Genomic DNA, 21,206 nt, shown 5'->3' with positions numbered 1-21,206 from the left:
CAAAATATTTTTATTTTCCTTATAAATATACCTTCTTCTTGGGGCACCTGGGTGGCTCAGTCGGTTGAACATTTGACTCTTGATTTCGGCTCAGGTCGTGATCCCAGGGTCATGGGATTGAGGTTTCTCTCTCTCTCTCTCTCTCTCTCTCTCTCTCTCTCTCTCTCTCTCTCAAATATATATACGTATATATATACATGTATATATATATATATATACACATATATATAATTTAAAATTTTTTAATGTTTATTTCTGAGAGAGCGAGAGACAGAGCATGAGCTTGTAAGGGGCAGAGAGAGAAGGAGACACACAACTCACAGCAGGCTCCAGGCCCTGAGCTATAAACCACAATCTGGGTTCAAACCCACAAACTGTGAGATCGTGACCTGAGCCAAAGTCATATATTTAACTGACTGAGCCCCCCGGGCGCACCAATAAATAAGTTTTTTTTTAAAAAGAAAAAAATACATGCTTTTTTCTTAAATCCATGGGTTATGTACACACACATCACTTAATGTCCAAGTGCTCAGGGATTTTCTTTTCTCATTGTTGTTACTAAATCTCCCTGTGACTTAAGAGTGTTCTTCTCTACAGTGTTCTGAAATTCTTTCCCATTTCATTCTTAAATTTGTTATGACTTTATGGCCCAATTGTGGTAAATGTTCTAGATATTTCTGAAAAGAATATAATTCCTGGACTTGTTGAGTGAAATCTTGATTAGGTCAATTCTGTTCAGTATATTGTTCAAATCTTATTTTTCATTACTGAATTTTTGGTTTTGGTCTTGCTGGCTACTTCTGTCAGTTACTGAGAGAGGAGTGTTAAAATTTCCACAATGATTATTTGTCAATTTCTCCCTTCGGTTCTGTCAATTGCATATATATATGTGTGTGTGTGTGTGTGTGTGTGTGTGTGTGTGTGTGTGCACTGTTATTAGTGCTTACAAATTTAGAATTATTATGTCTCCATGATTGACTGCACATTTCTCTTTCTGAAATATCCCCTCTAATTTAATCATGCTTCTTTCCTTAAAGCCTATTTTGTCTGATACAGCACTTTGTCTAATAGGATTGCCTGGTGGGCTGGTGGGTTTTTCTTGTTGTTGTTTTTTTTTGTTTTGTTTTGTTTTTTGTATTTTTTTACATCTCACATCTCAGTATCCTTATATTTAGTATCTTATAAGCAGCATGTAATTTGAGTATTTCCTCATCCATCTTGATAAGCTTTGTATTTTAATTGGAGTAATCTCCTTACATTTATTATCATTACTGACACATTTGATTATTTTAACATACTACATTACCGTTAATTTCTATTCGTCCTACCTATTCTTTTTTATTTTTAAGCTTATTTATTTTTATGAGAGAGAGAGAGAATGTGAGCAGGCAGAGGGAGAGGGAGGAGGAATCACAAGCAGGCTCCACACTCTCAGCGCAGAGCCCTATGCAGGGCTCCGTTCCGCGAATGGTGAGATCATGACCTGAGCCAAAATAAAAAATTAGACGTTTAACCAACTGAGTCACCCAGGCATCCAGGTCCTACCTATGCTACATTCCTTTCCTTTTCTTTCATATGTTCTTTTGTATTAAGTGCTTTGCATTACTCCAGTTTTCTGCTCTATTTGTTCGCTAATTATACTTTTCAAAAAACCAGTCTTTCATCAGTTACTCTAGAGATTGAGGCATTTACCCTTCGCTTAAGTCAAATGTAAACCACCGCTTTGTCCCTTCTTGGCCAAGGCAATGACCTTAGGACATTTTAACTCCATTTAATTATTCATGCTTTTGTACCATGGTTTCATGCCTTTTGAGTTACACATACTTACAAATCTGTGAAACATTTTAATTATTATTTTATATATTCCATTTTTATTTGGATTTACCCATATATTTACTTTTCAGGCTGTTCTTTCTGCATCTCTTAGCTTTAAGCTGAGGATCATTTTCTTTCTGCCTAAAAGAATTCCCTTTCCTATTTCCTTCAGGTCTGCTGATGATGGATTGTTTCCATTTCTCTTAAAAGTAATGGCTTGTTTTTTCTTTGTTTCTGAATGATTTTGGCATTGGGTCTGGAATTCCGAGTTCAGTTATTTACTTTCTGTATAGAAAAACCTTGGATTGCAGGTAACTTGCTCTGTGAGTGTTCTGCAAGACAAGCAAACATTTCTAATAAATTTTTTTTTAATTTTTTTTTCCAACGTTTATTTATTTTTGGGACAGAGAGAGAGCATGAATGGCGGAGGGGCAGAGAGAGAGGGAGACACAGAATCGGAAACAGGCTCCAGGCTCTGAGCCATCAGCCCAGAGCCCGACGCGGAGCTCGAACTCACGGACCGCGAGATCGTGACCTGGCCGAAGCCGGACGCTCAACCGACTGCGCCACCCAGGCGCCCCACTAATAAATTTTAACTCGATAAACGAGCAATGTCTTACAATAGGAGTAGTAGGTGACACTGTCACGTGATCACAACTTAGCCAATGGTTCTTGTCTCTCTCTCTCTCTCACTGTGGGATTGTGGGTGATTGTCTCTCATGCTCAGATGCTTGATCTCAGGCCATGGTGTTTGGCAGAAATCAGTGGTTTTTCAGGATGTTGAAGGTGCCCACAGCCGGCACCTAGTGTATTTTTTGTCACTTTAAAGCACCTATGGACAGGCCTTTGCCTTTCCATACGAGAGTAAGCTTACAAAAACTTTGCTTCATTCTAGGTCGTTGGATAGGTTCTTTATGAAAGTTGCACGAAAAGAAAAAGATTCCATTGAGCTAATAGATACCAGTGGTTCCATTAGCGATAGTGAAAGTCCTCCTACACGATAACCCTCCTCTCGCTTGTCTCTCACACCAGCCACGAAGGTTTTCAAAGGTAAGTGCAGATTCATTTGCTTATTTTTCTTGATATTTTGTATTTTCTTTATTATTTTGTATTATATTACCGTATTGTAATCATTTTTATGTGAATATTTTTGGGTTGTGGAACGGATCCTCTGAGTTTCCATTATTTCTTATGGGAAAATTCACTTTGATATGCAAGTGCTTTGAATTGCAAGCATGTTTCTGGAACGAATTATGCTCGCAAACCAAGGTTTTACTGTCCTTTGAATTCATCATTCCATTGTCCCCTGGCTTCCATTATTGTGGCCGAGAAGCCAGCTGTCAGTCCAATTGTTGCTCTGCTTAGGGGAATTAGTCTCTGTGTCTTTTTCCAGGCTGCTTTTTCAGATTTTGCATTTGTCTTTAGACCCTGTATCACAGAGGGCTGCTACAAATTGATAGGACACTATCCATATCAGCAGTAAAGACTGCTTTACAGTCTTTACAAACCATGAAGAAAAAGACAACCCAATAGAAAAAAAATGGGCAAAGAAGGGCAACAAAATTCACAGAAAAGGAAAACAAATGGCACTTACATGCATGAAAAGACGCTCAGTCTCACTCAAAGTGAGAGGATGCACATTAAAATAATAAAGGTACACCATTTTCTTACCCCTCTCGTAATGGACAAATCAGTAAGTTGATCACCCTTTGTCAGCAAGGCCTCTCATGTATTACTGGTAGGATGGTAAACTGATAGACTTTCTTGGAGGGGCTGTTTGGCCATATCTGTTCTCTATCAAATGTGCACTGAAAATGCACATTACCTGTTGCGTCAGAAATTCCACGTCTAGGAATTTATCCTACTCACCCGTGTGCAAAATAGCATGTTGTTTTTTTCAGGTATGCTAAGACGTGCAGACGCGAATATGACTGTCAGGGAGAAGGGTTTTAGGCCCGGGGGCTTCGGGTAGGAGGCACACCACACCATGCAGGGTCATATGGAGAGGCACTAGCATCTGCCAGGAGGCAGAAGGAGTGAAGGCTAAGATAAGCAAGAGTCTCTATTGTGGCTATTTTTTGGCTGCTGTTTTGTTTAAAGTTTATTTATTTCTTTTTGAAAGAGAGGGAGACAGAGTGTGAGCAGAGGAGGGGCAGAGAGAGAGGGAGACACAGAATCCGAAACAGGGTCCAGGCTCTGAGCTATCAGCACAGAGCCCGACGCGGGGCTCGAACTCACGAACCACGAGATCATGACCTGAGCCGAAGTCAGACGCTTAACCGACTGAGCCACGCAGGCGCCCCTCTGTTGTGGTTTTTGAGGGCAAGAGCGGGTGAGGCAAGGTAAGTAGGATAGATAGGTTTAGGATCAACTAGTGTGAATAATTTCTGTGGGCTCTGGGTATAGAGATGGCCCCTGGTTGTCTAACACTTGGCTCCGGCATGATTAGGGCAGATGGGTAGCAGCCCAGGAGAACAAGAGCTCAAGAAAGGACCTGCTTGAGAGACATGGACTCTGGACTATTGGGCTTGCAGTTGAAAAGCACACTCACAAGTGGGCCATTCACTCCAAGAGTTGGCTAGCCCCGGAGGGGCTCTCCCCAGTTGGTAAGGCCCCAGATGCCCAAGCATCAAGAATACAGAAAATAAGAAACTGTGGTTGATACACACTTATACAAGTTTATTCATTGAAGCATTATTTGCACTAGCAAAAATGCAAACAACCTCAAATCCATCAATAGGGAACTGGTAAATATATTCATTTCCATTCAATGAACTATTTTTTAAAATATTTTTAATAGTTATTTACTTCTTGAGAGAGAGAGAGAGAGAGAGAGACACGGACAGTGTGAGTGGGGGAGGGGCAGAGAGAGAGGAGACACAGAATATGAAGCAGGCTCCAGCTCTTGAGCTGTCATGACAGCACAGAGCGGGATGCGGGGCTCAAACTCACAGACCGCGAGATCGTGACTTGAGCCGAAGTTGGACGCTTAACCAACTGAGCCAACCAGGTACCCCTCATTCAATGAACTATTGCATAGCTATACTAATAAATAACTGGCACTTTATGCACTAATTTGAAAGGCAACATAGTTCAGTGGTTAAGAGATTAAGCTCTTAAACCAAATATTTTAGGGGTATAGCACAGCTTTACCCCTTTAAAAGTAGTTCTTAAAATACCGTTTCATAGTAGAGAAAGTAAGTATCCATGGAAAACAAAATTTACTTTTTTTTTTTCACCTTGCTGTTTTTGTGAAGACAACTGATGTTGTCAGTTCCTCATGTATCTAGGTTTCTAATTACAGGTGACCAAGGAATGAGCCCTAGCTAATCCACAGAATAAGCAGAACTCGGTAAGGCCAACATTGAAATAGGACTTAGGTAATTACCATGAACTATGAACTACCTAGAACAAATTTCAGGAAGCAAATGTGAAAGCCCTGAGGCAATTGCATCAAACCACTGGCCTCGATTCTACCAGCAGGAAGGACCTGTGAGAGAGTAAGCTATAAATATCAAGTATTGGCGCAAAAATAGAGCAAAGTGTTAATACATGTCCTCTGGTCTTCGTTCTACTGCCCTCCCATTTTTGATATTTTGTCTGTCCTTCTAATTTTTGTCAGATTTTTAAGAACTCATTATAAATTCTTCTCGCTAGATTTCAATATCCTTCACAATATGAGACTGAAATTCTGTGGTAATATGGGGCAAGCGGGGGGCTTGCACAAGGAAGAATGTGTTTATACATGTAAATGATAAAGCATTACACTCTTGTGAAGTATGATCTGTCCATTCAACAACCCAACTGTGGCAGACTGACTGCCATTTACCTAAAATCTATTGTCTCCATTGCATTTACTAACAGATACCCAGGTGTGTTGGGGAGGGAAAGGCATTGTGCTCAGCTAAACAAGCTATACATCCTATCCCTCCTTGAATCTCAAAAGTCTTCTTGGAGATGTTTGCTTTCATAAATGTGGGCACTATTTCTTCCACTTTATTCCTTTCTTCTTCCTGCTTAGAATGTGGACATGATGTTAAGAACTGCAGAGGCTTCTTGGAACTATGAAGGAAAACCCAAGAGTTCGCAGAGACCTTGGCCCCGACATCCTTGGGCCATTGAGCTAACAGTAGCCATCACTTGTGCCCAGATTTCTTGATGCATGAGGAATCAAAATAAACAAACTTGTGGGCTTGGAGTATTAGTAAATGATAACTTCCAGCTCCCCCCGGGGGATAAAAAGCCCAGATTTTTAGCATTTGCTATTTTCTGTTGTATAAGTTCTCCCACTGAAGCTGATTTCAAGCTACCAATGTGATGTCCCTGAATGCAAAGATGAGAAGAGATACATAATACCACACTGGTATATAGTATTCTAACTAGAAAATAAAATAGATGCAAATAATCATGGGAGCACAGATGATGGCAAATGTACTAAAATAATTAGGATGTAAGGATTTTTGTATATTTATTATCTTTGTAATATAATTGTACATTTATACCACTTAATTTTAATAATTGTCATATTGGGGTGCCTAGGGGCTCAGTCTGGTGAGCATCTGACTCTTAGTTTCAGGTAAGATCATGATCCCAGGGTCATGGGATCAAGCCCTGCATCAGGCTCTGCTCTGAGTGTGACGCCTGCTTGAGATTCTCTCTCTCTCTCTCTCTCTCTCTCTCTCCTTCTGCCCCTCTCTCCCATTCACATGCTCTCTCTCTCTCTCTCTCTCTCAAAAAAATAAATAAACCTAAAAAATAAAAATAAAAAATGAATCATAATAATGGCTGTATTTTAAAACTGACTTGCAAATTTCCTGAAAATTCAGTACTCCGTTCTTGTGAGCCAGGATGCATCCAGTCTAACACACCATTCGGTTTAAGCCTGTTGCTATAGGAATTAATACATCAGCCAAGGTTATTTCCCATCATTCTTCAGTCTGGGGCTCTAGGTCATCTCACATCTCCCTTTCATTATTTTCCATCTTTAAAAAATATACAGGCCTGTGTCCTATAGGAGTCCTTCTGGAAAACTCCGTGCCTATGATGGACAGACACTGGGGTCACCCCCATGTCCATACCTTTTATAATCCCCTACCCTTGCATATGGGTGGTGCCTGGGACTTGCTTCTCTCCAGAATCCATTGGTGCTGCTACCCAATAGGATGTGGCAAAGGTGATGGGATGTCACTACCATGATTGTATTAGGTTCTACATGGATGAGGCTCCGTCTTGCTGCTGTGCACTGGAGAGCTTCTCCTTGCTGGCTTGATGCAATAAGCAGCCATGTTGAGGTAATGTGATTGTTAAGGAACTGCTTGTTCGTGGCCTCCAGGAGGCTAGCAGCCTCCATCTGATAGCCAGCCAGGAGAAGAATGGGCCCTCAGTTATATAGTCACCAAGAAATTAATCCCAATGACAACCTGAATCAGTCTGAAAGAGGATTATCCTCCAGTGAAGCCTCCAGATTGGAGTACCTCTTCATCACACAGCCTTGTGTGATGCTGTGCAGAGAACCAGCCAAGCCGCACTTGGGCTTCTGACCCACAGAAACTCTGAGATAATGAATGTGTTGTTTTAAGACACCAAGCCTGTGGATGATTGTTACATGGGCTATAAAACAGATATAATGCCCCACCGTTGTCTTCCTCCCTGCTTTCATTACCACTTCGTTTCCATACCAAGAAAATCACACAACTTAGGAGTTCTGTGCTATGGGCTTAACATTCATTGATTCCAGAAGTCTCCTCCATGTTAGCAATGTGTATACATGGGCCACTCCTGCCTGGATACATTCAGACCTGTCCAGTTCCACTGTTAATAATTTGCATGACGTGTGTTCATCAGATGCATATGCAACATGAAGTAGGAAGGCATGACCAATTTTTTTTAACTGATGGAATAGATGAGAATAATGAGCAAAACAGCAAGATAATGGTTATGAATGTAACATATCAAGTTCAAAAGAATAGAGTATGAGAGACCTGAATTACCAGCAATACAGATGTTTGGAAACAGTTGACCACAGAAGGAATGAAGAGTCAAAAAGACCTGTCTGTTGTGTGTTTTTCCAACACTGTCAAGCAGTTAACTCAATTTTGACATTTCCCACCTGGAGATAGTGTCTGATCCCCCAGGATAAGGGCCCGGTCCTACAACACTGGCCCCCTCCAGGTTCTCACCTGTGCTTCTGACTGGCCACAGATTGAAAGTTCCAACAACCCCCTCCTTTGGTTCAATTAATTGCTAGAGTGGCTTACAGAACTCAGAGAAATACTTTACTTATTAGATTTCCAGGTTATTATAAAAGGATCTAACCCAGGAACGGCCAGATGAAGAGTTGCACAGGGCCAAGTAACTGAGAAGGGGCCTGGAGCATCCATGTTCTGAGTGCCCCACTGTCCCTGAATCTCCACGTGTTTACCAGCCTGGACACACTGGAAACCTTCTCCTGGCCCCACTCAGTCCTTCTGGGGTTTTATAGAAGCTTTATTACATACGCACAATTGGTTTACTCATTGGCCATTGGTGATTGAACTCAATCTTCAGTCCCTCTCTCTCCAAGGAGAGCTTCAGTGGGGGAAGGCAGGCAGAGGGTTTGGACTGAAATTTCCAATCCTCTAGTCACATGGTTTGTTCCCTCCAAAACCAGCTCCAGCCTTAGGTTACTGAGGGGCTTTCCAAAAGTCACTTCATTAATATGAGCTCAAACAGGGTTCCTTATGAATGACAAAAGACACTCTATCACTGAGGAAACCCCAAGGATTGAAGAGCTTTCTGCCAAGAACTGGGATAAAGACCAAGTGTATTTTTTACTTTATCACAAGCTGTAAATATTTATGTTGAAGAAAAACCTAGGCCAGGAAGATGTCTGAAATAAGTAGTTAAGGGGCACCTGGGTGGCTCGGTTGAGCATCTGATTCAGGTCATGATCTCCCGTTCCTGAGATCGAACCCCGTGTTGGGCTCTGTGTTGACAACCCAGAACGTGCTTGGGATTCTCTGTCTTTCCTTCTCTCTCTGCCCCTCCCCCTTGCCCAAAAATAAATAAATAAACCGAAAAAAAAGTATTTGAATTCACCATTATCCAAGGCGCCATTTAAGAATATGTTTCTATGTGGGAAGTATATTCATCCCAAGGCATGCAAAAAATTGCTAATTATGGTTCTTACAGAGTCCAATTTGAAGATATAAAATCATTTTAACTCTTGGCTTGCCCATCAGGACCTACAGCATTGTACGTCCCTCCCTCTCTCCTTGGCTTGGTCAGTCTCAATATAGCTGATTGTGTCAGTTATTTATTACTGCAGAGCAAACAATTCAAAATTTAGTGACTTAAAATAAAAACCATCTTATTTACTCATAATTCTGCAGGTCAGTAATGTAGGCTGAGGTCAATGGGGTAGGTAACTTTTGCCTGTGTGGCCTGGAGTACTCAGAGAGGCTGCAGTCTTGGGGGGTCAGCTCGGGGCTGGGTGGTCTAGGGGGTCCTAGCTAGGTTGGTTCATCTCTGTTCTGCATAGTTTCATCCTCTAGTGGGCTAGCCTGGGCTTCTTCACGCAGCAGTGGTGGCATTTCTGGGGGGACAAGAACAGAAGGTGCAAGACCTCCTGTGGCCTAGGCTTGGAGACTGTGCAACATCACCCTCTCCAACATTTTATTAGTCAAAGGCAGTCAGTCCCAAGGCTGCCCAGGTGGAAGGGGTAGGGCAATAGGTTTCACCCCTTGATGGGACAAGCTGCAAGGGACAAATAGCTTTGTGCTGTTTTTAATCTCCCACATCAAGAAATCCATCTAACTTTATCCTTTCTTGTACCGATGACTAGTTTTCTGTCTGTATCCGTTGGTGATGCCAGTCCAACAGGATGGGAGTGAAAGCCTTTTCCAAAAATGATTCCAGCTGTGATGGGGCAGCTGTAGCCTCATTACAGTCTTTGTGGTTGTTGATAAGGTCAGGCACATCAGACCTTTTCGGAAACTCTGTTGCCAGTATCTTGTAGGAAGAGGAGGCAGAATGGTCCCAATTTGCTACCCACGACAGATTGCCAGGGAAATGGTTGCTTTTTTATACTCAAGTGCCTTTTTCACAGAACCCTTGCTGATAAACTAGTGTTAGCTGAAGACCAGTTAGCATGCTGACATTTCTCTAAGAGTTGTTATCTCCAGGCACCTGTGGATAAATGTGCTAATGAGAGACTTTTCTTAAGGGCTCTTAGATCCATGATTATTCCAAGCCATGGTTGAATGCAAACATCATCAGAACAGCGTGTTATGCTTAATAGCCGAGAATGCCTCTGTAATACTTAATCCCCTTTATGCTCGTGACAGATCAGCCTCTGAAATAGGAGCACGGCCCCAGGGGAAACGCAGCTTACTCATCAAGCCTCAGGTAGGAAAGCACCAACAAGTAATGACTTCCCAGCCGTGGGATGCTTCTAGAGTCGATATATTTCCAGTCTAATCGAGACAGCAACCAAAGTGATCTTTTTCCATCAAACTTCATTATTCAAACCATTTATGGGATAATTCTCTGAGAGAAGCTGTTTCTTAACACTTCCTTGGTTGAGTAAGCGGCCAGTGGAAAGATTCTATATATCACTCAAAGGCTCTAATCAAAGGGAGTCTTGGAGACCTCCACTGTTTACACAAATCTGGTGACCAGGCATTTGGAATTTGTTCAAGTTCCTATGGGATCAGTGTGATCCTTGATGGTCTACCTAATAACATTAAGGCCTTAAACCCTGACCTCGGGCAGTTTTACTCTTCCCTTCTTAAGGTTTTCATGTTCCATGTGGACTGTCCTCAATTGTGGTTGCTACTTTATCAATTAAAAGTATTTCTTTCTGCGGCACCTGGGTGGCTCAGTCTGTTAAGCATCCCGACTCCTGATCTCAGCTCAGGTCTTGATCTCAGGATTGTGAATTCAGGCCCCATCCTGGGCTGCACTCTGGTTGTGGAGGCTACTTAAAAAAAAAAAGAAGAAGAGAAGGACAAGGAGAAGAAGAATTTCTTCTTACTGCTTGAAACTTCTCTTTCCCAGCATGGCCTTTCCTTTTACTTTCTATCTTCATTCTCTGATGGGACTTGTTTACTTTTTAAGTTAGGATTTGGTGCCCGGGACAGAATCCACAGGGATTTAATTAGGGAAGCAGTGGGAAAGCCAGAGAAGTGGCATTTTAGATGAGTTTCCAGGAGAAACTCCTAGAATGCCAAAGAACTGATTACCAGTGAGTGGCTCCCTCTCCTAAAATCAAGAAAGTAGGCAATCAGGAGGCTGTTCTAGAATCTACTGAGTTCAAGAACATGGCACTAGAGCTGCAATCTAGGGCTGAAGACACAGGGATCTGAAAGCTAGGATCAGAAAGTCAGTGCTTCTGATCACCCACAGAGCTGGACAGGTCCTCCAGAGAATTCCACCATCCCTTGACCTTGCTTGCCTGTAGCAAATAGCGAAAAGCAGCATGAAAATGGTTACTATCTCACTTCCTCCTTGCAAATATCACACAAGTAAATCTAATGAAAGGAAGCAAACTTCTAACTGAAAGAATCTGGGCAGTGTGGTAGTTTGAGGCCTTCTACCCTGTGCACTAAGGGCACCCTAAAAAAGAAATGAACGGGGAGTGCCTATTGGCTAAATCCTGCGGGGCGACTCTCACTGCTCATCCTCCCCTCTGACGACATTAACTGGAATATTTAACAAACAAGCATGGGCCAGGCAGTCCTAAACTCATTTTTCAACATTATCCCACTTAATGCTTACATCACCCCCGTAAATTAGGTGCTATTCACCCAGTTGTCCAGATGACGAAACATGGGGTCAAGGAAGTGAAGGAATCTGCCCAAGGCCACAGAGTAGGAAGGAGAAAGCTGGTAATCAGACCCAGATTGTGTGATGCCAAAGGGGATATGTGTCCAAGCCTACTTGGTGCCAAAAGCTGTGATCATAACCACTACATTAGACCACCTTACAGAGGTGCGCATTCGGCGCCCAGAGATGGGGCTCAGCCAGCCTCGCACAAAAGAATAGATTTTCATTCCCCTTTCTGGAATGGGACCATTTGCTTCATTCCCTTAACCCACTCCAGCCAGCTCTGTATCCTGAGTAAACATGGGCCAACGAGAGAGGTCCGACAATACTCTTGCTACATGACATTAACCGTGGCTTCCTTCACCGCCCATTCGCCAATCGGTTTTCTACAAAAACAGTTATTCTCACAGAGAGACTTGAAAAGCATTGAGAATCTAATGGCGTAAAAAGAGCTTGAGAAGGATTTTTAGCTCCGTGTTCATAATCGTCCCATGCATAATGAATATCACTCACAAACATCGGGACAGTGAACACAGGCCCTCACATCTACTGCGGACCCAATGATGAAGAGCCTTTCGGTAGGTGAAAATCAAGACAAGGGCATAGGCTCACCCACTTGATCGGGCACCAAGGGCTATTTAATGCATTTTCTTCTACTCTGATAAAGAATGTAATTTAGAATCTGATGGAAAAAAATCCCCCTCTGGAGGCTGCTTGAAGCATTCTTCTGTCATGGCTGATTACTACACTAGTGTTTATTGTCAGCAAAACGAAAACACAAAAATACCGTTCTTGGCATCATGCTTCTTTTTTTCCATTATAATCCAATCAAGGTTTAAATCCTCTCAACTGAGCAGTTCTTCCTTCAAAGAGAATGCTGCAAGAGTCCACGATGGACGTGAGGTGAGCGTGCGTCGGCTCCGACCTTCACCGGACTCGGAATCTGGCCGGTCCTCTGGCCATGGGCAGCCTCGCCTCTGCACTCAAGACATTTTCTTCTTGGACACAAACACCTCGAGAGAGTTTCTGGCCCTTAGAGGGAATCACGTCACACACACGAAGAGATCAGTAAGAAATGCTTTCAGCAGGCAGGCTTTTTGAGAACTATCACTTCCTTAAAAATGTAGCATAGGCTGCCAAAAGGGGTTATTTTTATCTGAGGAGTCCCATGGGCTACACCCTCCTTAAAAGGATAGGATAATGAAAATATACCTTCCTTCTTCCTCTTTGAGGATCTCTTTACCAACAGTAAATGTTCTCAACTAGCCATGAGGTACCCCTTCTGCCTAGAAATCACCTCAGCATGTGTGGGGCGTTAACTAAACGTGGGTGGTGATTCATCATGAGTAATAGTCGATGCTGTGGCATCATCGGTTGGGAGAATAAAAAGTCCTCCTTTTATCAGTCAAATTGTCTGCTCTTTTTATCTTAACAGATAATAATGTAATATCCCACGCGAGCACCCAAATGCTCAACTCCCTTTTTTGTTTCTTATATAATTATTTGCAAATTCTTCCTAACTCCCGTGCGATGCACCTGTCTCCGTGGGAATTGTTACTGTTTTCAAATATGAACGGTTATTTATTATATTCAACGTCCAGTCTTCTTGGGGTTGAGTAGTTCTAGTTCATTTGGCTTTTCCTTAGCCTCCAGCATTAGAAAGTCAGCTTTGTGACTCATCTCTAGAGGCTCTCCTGGTTGTGCATATTCGTGTTCTTTAAAACCCCGGGCGAGTTCTGATCTCCTGGAGCACAGAGTGTCATACGGTGTCCCAGCCTCCATATGCGCAAGAGGAAAATGACCTGCCCTGAAAAGGAACCGACTCTTCTTTACAGATAGGGACTTACGTTAGGAAAGGGATTTATCAGCCCAGCTGGCTTGTGAGTGGAGAGTAAATGGTAGTGCCTGAGCCTGAGCTCAAATTGAGATGGAACCAAAAATATCTCATCAGTGGATGATGTCCACTCAGTTATATTACTTGTGCCAGCCCAAAAACAGTGACTCAAAACTTCTCCGTGCCCCAAATTCCTTTATCGGTTGTTTTCCCCGGTGTCTCTTTTGTAAACTACTTTCCTTTAAACTTAGATTATGTACAGTTAGTCTGTTTGAAATTCTTGATTTTTAATTTTATTAAAAAAATTTTTTTAAACTAATGATGGTTAGCATTTTACTAAAAGTTTATGTCCACTAACGAGTATGCAAGATATATTTGCTATTTGCTTTTTTGTAATGTTTTCTCATAAAAGGAAACACAAAATAGTACCTGCAGGAGACCCCTCACCCTGACCGTGCTGTGCTCAGATGTCCGTAGCTGTCTCCAAGAGAGGGTTATTTTTATTAAACCGAGACACGTACTGACACAAAATTCATAAAGTGATCTCCCTGCATGAGCACAAGTTGTATAACAACACAACCCATCTGGGGGTTTGGACTATATAGAAAAAAACTGATCGATTTGTCGTGGGCTTTCAAAAACAAAGGGTGAGGGGGAAGGTGTCCCCTCATGTGTCTGTGAGTGAATATTTAATTTCCTTAGCCAACCGTTCCCTCCCCATGTCTAGGGTGATGTGAAAAGGGTGATACCACATCATTACCCTCTGGCTACATGAACAGCCACTAAATCCACAGTTTTCTGCCTCCCTTACCTACCTCAGTGTTTCTTCAGAGGCATCATCCATGAAATGAGCTGGCTTCATAGCAACCCCCGGAGAAGTGTAAGTGATTTTTTTTTAATCTGATGGATACGTGTCTTCCTCAATTACATTGGCAGATACCAGCATGTTATTGTCTGACTTGAATATTAAATACCATCTGCATAAATTGTTATATCATATTGGCCCCTCATATGAGGCTCTGGAACACCAGCCATTCAACACTATGTTCTAACCTGTCCTCAAGAAAAAGCTTCACCCCCCGCCCCGCCCTGCTGTCAGCATCATGGAAATCATGTTCGTAAGAGTTTCTTTCCAAGGAAAGTGCATTCATTCGCAATTTACTTTTCCCACTTATATTCATTGAATATATCAGTATGTGCCCGTCGGATGTTTTGATGAACACGAGATGTACAGAATTCTGGAATGAGTCGGTAAAAATCCAGTCAAGAGCACGGAATCTTGAGATTTTTGTTAACCCACAGCCTTGCCCTGAGTCAATGACGATTTAAGGTGCTGACCTCACCCCCACCAAGCCAGACTCCCGCAGGTTCTTCCTTTACACGATCTAAGGGTGTAGGGACTCAGCCAGGAATCTCTGCTCCAGGGGACAGTGCCTCAGAAGACTTTCTTAGGTGGCCCTTCCACCCAGTAACCCTGAGGCTGAGGATCACAAAAACACACAGCCACCTCCGCCAGCAGCTAAAATGTAGGCTAACGTAATAACCATGGAGATCACGCCACAGTTGGGATTTTGTGGTTGGTGATGTTGGGTTGAGGTGGGGTGTTGATTACTGTTGTTTTGCTTTGCTTTTTTCTCCCATAATGTTCACTTGGTGAATGAGTGTAGGGGCAGTTTGGTGACCATGACCTCAGGCACTCTGTTAGCTGATCCTCTGTTCTCCCGGCCTCTTATAAACTCCAGTGGTCTTAGAATTCAGCTCTTTCCTTGTCCCCCTTCCTCTGCCACCTCACAGCAAGAGGCTTCAGTGGCTTTATTATTAAGCAAGGAGGCTGGCAGGGCCAAAGCTAAGCTTTTAATGCATCTGGCACTGGGATCCTACACGTGTCTCCACCGACTTGCATGGGACGAGGGTCCCCTAGGGCCCAGACACTTTTGGACACATTTAGATACTAGGAGACTAAAATTGCGGAACAGACAAAAGCCAAACTAGAAAAGGGGACTTTAGGCCTCTGAACGAAAATTCAACTTGAGGGAAGAAGACAGATCAGTCGGTCTCAGCACCTAATGGAAGGAGGGGCAGCGTGGTTCTGGAACCCACGTGGTAGTTCTGCCCCATGGGCGTGCATCCTCCACGGGTGGGCAACTGTGTGTGAAGAGCTGTACAAGCTCCTCTAGGAGGGACAAGGGGGCCATCTGGGAAAATTCCACATAGAGGAGAAGCCACTCCCAAACCGGGCGTGGGTTTCCATTGCTGGCTCGTCGCCAGCCCATCTCCACCTCCCTCCACCAGGGTGAGCTCACTCGTTCTCGTGGGTCCCACTACCACGTGCCTCCTGATGGCTCTCGAACCCTTTCTGCAGCCCACACTTGCCCTGTGTGCATCCACGTGTGTGCCCCGAACCTGCCCATCAGAAGGCACCACAGATTTTAACCTATTCAGACTGAACTCATTTTCCTATCCCTCCACACACCCCCACCCACGCCTGTGTTCACTGTCCGCCGAGTAGTATGATGTTGTGAAAGACCAATAGAGCTTTTAAAAAACGTAGTTCCCTGCCAGGGAAAAATTCGTGATTTTAAGTGCTGAAGATGGGGAGTTTGTGATGATCACTGTAATTAAGAATTGAAAACTGTTGGGGCGCCTGGGTGGCTCAATCGGTTAAGCATCCCCCTCTTGATTTCGACTCAGGTCGTGATCTCGTGGGTTCTCGAGTTGACTCCTGCATCGGGCTCTGTGCCAAAGGATTCAGCTTGGAGTCTGCTTGGGATTCTCTCTCTGCCCCTGCCCCCACCTCTTGAAAGAAAGAAATAAACTTAAAAAAAAAAAAAAAAAGAAAAAGAAAAGAAAACTATTACTCTGGAATGGCCAAAGTGAATTTGGAAATCTGCCAACAGTTAAAAACAAGCCCCTTACAGAAGGTGGCTGCCTTTGTGGTGAGCACAGCATAACACTAGAATTGTCAAATCACTGTGTTGTGCGTCTGAAACTAACGTGACATTGCGTGTCAACTACACTTCAATAAAAAGCAATCAAAAAAAACTAGTGAGAAACCAGCCCCAGACTTCCGTTAGGTCATGGGTGTCGCTCCAGGTGCTTGTCCTCTTTGGTTCAGAGTCAGTGGCGATGGAACACGGCTTTGATATTTCTTAGGCAAGTCCGGCTGTTGCCAAGTAACAGCTTTTACAACTTCTACTGGGCCACCAAGCCAGGAAATCTGGGGTTGATATCCTGGTTGTCTCCGTCCTCATGCACACTGCCTCTTATCAAGCCTTGAGTGCCTCTTGTCCCGGATCCTCAAGGTGCGGCCAGAGGAGCAACATTCCCAGCATCACCCGGGAGCTTGTTGGAAAGGCAGAATCTCGAGCCCTGCCTCAGACCTGTGCAGTCAGGGTCAGCTTTTCGACAAGATCTCCAGGTGTGATTCATGGGCACATGTGCGTCCGAGAAGCACTGTCCTCACTCCTGTCCCCGTGACCACGCGTCCGCAGCTCACCCTCCAGCTCCTTTAGACCTTCCTACAGTGTAGCTGTGACCAGTGCACCCTGAACGGTTTTATTTGTGTAACATCCTGCACCCTGGCCCCCCTTTGCTGAAATCTGTCCTTTCTGACCCTGGCTAAACATGAGAATCATGGGGATTGCTTTAAATATTTCGTTTTAATGTTTTCTCATTTTTTGAGAGAGAGACAGAGCACGAGCAGGAGAGGGGCAGAGAAAGAGGGAGACACAGAATCCGAAACAGGCTCCAGGCTCCAAGCTGTCAGCACAGAGCCTGACGCGGGGCTTGAACTCACAGACTTCGAGATCATGACCTGAACCGAAGTCTGATGCTTAACAGACTGAACCATCCCAGAGCCCCTTTCAAAAAACGTCAATGCCCTTGCCCCAGTCGCTTAAATTCTGATTCAGTGGAAATGAAGGTTTGGTCTAATGTTTAAATTCCCCTCACCTGATGTTAATGAGTAGCCACGAGTTGAGAACCATTGAGCCAAAGATGAAGTTTTAATTCACTACGATGGCAGGTGAGTCTCTCTAGGGCTGAGCCTCTCGCTGGCTTTCTCTCTGTCACCATGCTGTGTCCCGTCATGCTGAATCCATAGTTGACGGCCCAAACCATTTGTTGGATGAATGAGTGTTCGCATCTCCTACACCGGGAATGGTGATCTGTGGAAAGAATGTGTATTCCCTGCATTCTGAGAAACGCAGAGGCTGCATTCGTGGGCGGAACGAGGGAATGATGGAAGATCCGTTTTTCAATTTACGACAAAGCAAATGCCTCATTTAACAACAGCCAGGGACTGCAGACAGCCATGCGGGAATGCCCTTTATGGCCCCATGGATGATTCTACCCAGTGACAGCTCTTCTCCTCCCAGACTGGCCGGCAAACAGGAAGCGATGGGTCTTGCTACCCAATCAAATATTTTCTGCTTTTAATTGGGTGGCAACAGAGCCAACGGAGCTTTATTGGAGGGACTTGGTCCTAGAGATGAAAACGTAGACATTTTTTAGTTTGCAAATGGCGTTATTGTGTTTTCCATTTGCCAAAACCTAAACATGCTTGTTTTTTTTCTGATTTTCCTTATATTCCTGACTGGCAGAGAGGCCATGGCTAACCATGCCTTTTACACAAGAATGACAGTTAAAAATTTGGTCTACTTCATGTTTTTAAAAGCCAATCAGAGGCATCGTGATACCACATTTCTCCAGCATCTCTTTAACATCTGGACATGGCTTATGTGCCGTAATGCTGCAAGACGTCCGGAACCCTTAGTGCTGTCACTAACAAAACCATAACCATACTGCTGTTATCACACCCAACAGAATTATCCACAATTCCTTTGTACGTATCATCCGTTTCTCTCTTGAGCAAGCTCTCCAGGTTCTGTCTTTATTAACCTCACCCCCCACTCCCCCCCGCAAATCCTTGTGCCCTGCTCTGTCCATTCAGCTAGACCCTCTGGAAAAGTACTTCCTGGGAACACCCAGCTTCAAAAGAAGGGTGAGTCACATTGAAAGTACATCATCACGTCCATTCCTGCCTTCCACCCCATCTGTGTAGAAAAGTCATAACATTCTGATTTCTGGAAGATTAAGGCACCTGGTTTTTCTCTTAAAGGGGAAAAGCAATAGGTCAGCTCACTTCCTTCTTTCTCTATTTTTAAACAGCCTTTTCTCTAACAATTTCCTTTCCTGTTACACCGTGCCCACATTTCTCCTTTCCTTCTCACTTACCCTCCTCCTCACCTACCAAAGACTACTCACATGGTACTCACGATACCAAGCTAACTCACAAACAGTTCTCTGGAAAACCTAGGCCTGATTTTCAGTAACCTGGATCAAGGGTTTTTTAAGCATTTGATTCTCAGTCTTAAACACAGTCTATTAATTATTCCATTAACAGTGATGAATCCCACTATGCCTCTTCCCCCTTAGGGTGAATTCACTCAGCTGAAGACAGGCTTTCCACTGAGACCCATTTAAGAGAAAAGGGCATTAACATTGAAATGGATTTTTAAATATAAAGTAACACTTATTTACTAACACCAAGTTAATTCTGTACAGGAATGCTCTGTGCATGGTTGAAAAGCCATTGCCACCAAAAGTCCGGAAGTGTTGGGACAACTGGAGGCGAATCCCAGAACATAGCTATAGCCTTATAGAAGCAAACACACGGTATTTAGGACCCCACTACTGAATTCTGTTAACGTTTATTTAGCAATTTGCCATGCCTCAGTGAATCCTTAGAACAACCCTAAGAGGTAGGTATGATTATATCCATTTCACAGTAAGTGACTCACCCAGATTGCACAGCTAGCTGGCGACAGATATGCTCCAAAGCCCTGTATTTCCCAGCCAAATACTCAGGACTCTGGTTCTCACACACCGTGCTTGTCACTCTGAAGACAGTGCTTCGTTTCCCTTCCCATCTCCAAACTGCATTGTTCCCTGGTACCTCTGAAGAAGCTTCTGGAAACATGACCCCATTCAATTGCATGCAGATGTTTATGTCTGTTTGCACTCATTTATTTTTCTGGGGAAAAAAGACTTAAGTTTAACAGAAAACAGAAAACTAAAAGTTAAGAACCACCTATTTATTTATTTATTTATGTATTATCTTTAGGTAATCTCTACACCCAACATGGGGCTCAAACTTACAAACCCAAGATCAAGAGTCGCCATGCTCTACTGACTGAGCCAGCCAGGCACCCCAAGAACCACTCTTTGAAAACACTACAATTATTTTATTTACTTATTCACTTATTTATTTGTTTATTGAGAGAGAGAGAGAGAATGCAGGCAAGGGAGGGGCAGAGACAGAGGGAGGGAGAGAATCCCAAGCAGGCTTTGTGCTGTCAGCGCTAAGCCCAACATGGGGCTTGATCTCATGAACCACAATATCATGACCTGAGCAGAAATCAAGAGTTGGATGCTTAACTGACTGAGCCACCCAGGTGCCCCTTAAACCCTATAATTGTTTTAAACCTCTGGTTGTGCAATTGGCAGCCTCAACCTGTCCCTCTCACAACTGTAGTACATGCACACACACATGCACATGTACACACACACAGTATATCCCTACAGAATCCCCACGTCCTTAGTTTAATTGCCCTGTATGACAAATATTCCTCTGACCCAAGAGGCATTTTCAAGACCAAACTTGGCACGTCTCATATAACAACTAAACACACCTAGGGGAGACCATTTTTCCTGGAATAGGATGCCTTTAGAAATGAAAACTCAGAGCAGTTGTTCAGGTGACAATTGTATTACTTCTTCAGTCTACTCAGAGGACAACAGTAATAGATACACAAATCCTTGGCTATAGATTCATTACTGATTCAATGAGCATTAATTAAGACACTTTTGCTTTCACAGCCTGTGAGATTTTTGCCATCAAAGGTATTTCATCAACCAGACTTATGTCCCAGAGAGAAAATAGCTGCCCACCTGAGAAGCTGGAGCGGCCGGGAAGGATGAGATTAAATTATCAGAATGCAGGCCAGTGAAACAGAATTATTGCAGGTGATAGCTGGACATCTGAGGGGGGGAAAAAATAAAATAACGACCCTCAAACTCCAGAATCCTGCAGCTTAAAAATACGCTTTGTAAACTGAAAATTTTAGTAGCTGAATTCACTGTTCTTATCTAAATTGATGGCCTCAAAAATCAAGAACACCTCAAAGAATACAGAGAGGAAAATTATGGGGGCAAGAGAAGAGGCTCGGAGAATAGATTAAGGAAACGGCATGTAGAAAATTAATGTCTACACAGTCAGGGCATCTGTTACCAAGGTATGGTAAGTATCGCAGTTATGTTAGGAGCGAGATCAATACCAGCATTCTTATGAATGGGATGATAAAATGTCAATGACTTGCTTTCACATTCTCAAAACAAAAACAAAAAACCCAAGCAGAATGAGGGAAGATGCAACTAGATGAAGTAAGAATGATAATATGTTGATAATTGTTGAAACTGGATAACGGTGCAAGGGAATTCTTCATAGTGTTTTAAAAGAAGTCGAGGTAAAACAAAGTGACAGAGAATGGTGGAAAATTGAGGGTGACAGCAGTATGGTAGACCACACGCTCTGAAGAGCCTGCTCCCACTGAAATGTAACTAGTTCCTTGGTAACTTACAACAAACAAAACCTATCATGATAATGTATGTTGGACATACCAGAAAGTAAAGGAAATGTTCAAGAACCAGAAAGAAAAGAAAAAGAAGAATGAGGCCTTAATCTTGAGTGGGG

General features: G+C 43.2%; 1 long non-coding RNA gene across 1 annotated transcript in view; it reads left to right on the top strand.

The window, feature by feature from the left end:
* LOC111560102 overlaps window positions 1–10,836 on the top strand; it is a 56,855-nt gene extending 46,019 nt beyond the window's left edge. Inside the window, exons 4-5 of the long non-coding RNA XR_002741646.2 lie at window positions 2,711–2,865; window positions 10,140–10,836. This is a non-coding gene — a long non-coding RNA (uncharacterized LOC111560102). The remainder of the gene's footprint in view (window positions 1–2,710; window positions 2,866–10,139) is intronic.
* The last annotated feature ends 10,370 nt before the right edge of the window (window positions 10,837–21,206 follow it).

This window comes from Felis catus, chromosome B1 (assembly GCF_018350175.1).
Source record: "Felis catus isolate Fca126 chromosome B1, F.catus_Fca126_mat1.0, whole genome shotgun sequence".
Taxonomy (NCBI): domain Eukaryota; kingdom Metazoa; phylum Chordata; class Mammalia; order Carnivora; family Felidae; genus Felis; species Felis catus.
The sequence above is the reverse complement of the archived record's forward strand: the minus strand, read 5'-3'. Positions and strand labels throughout refer to the sequence as shown.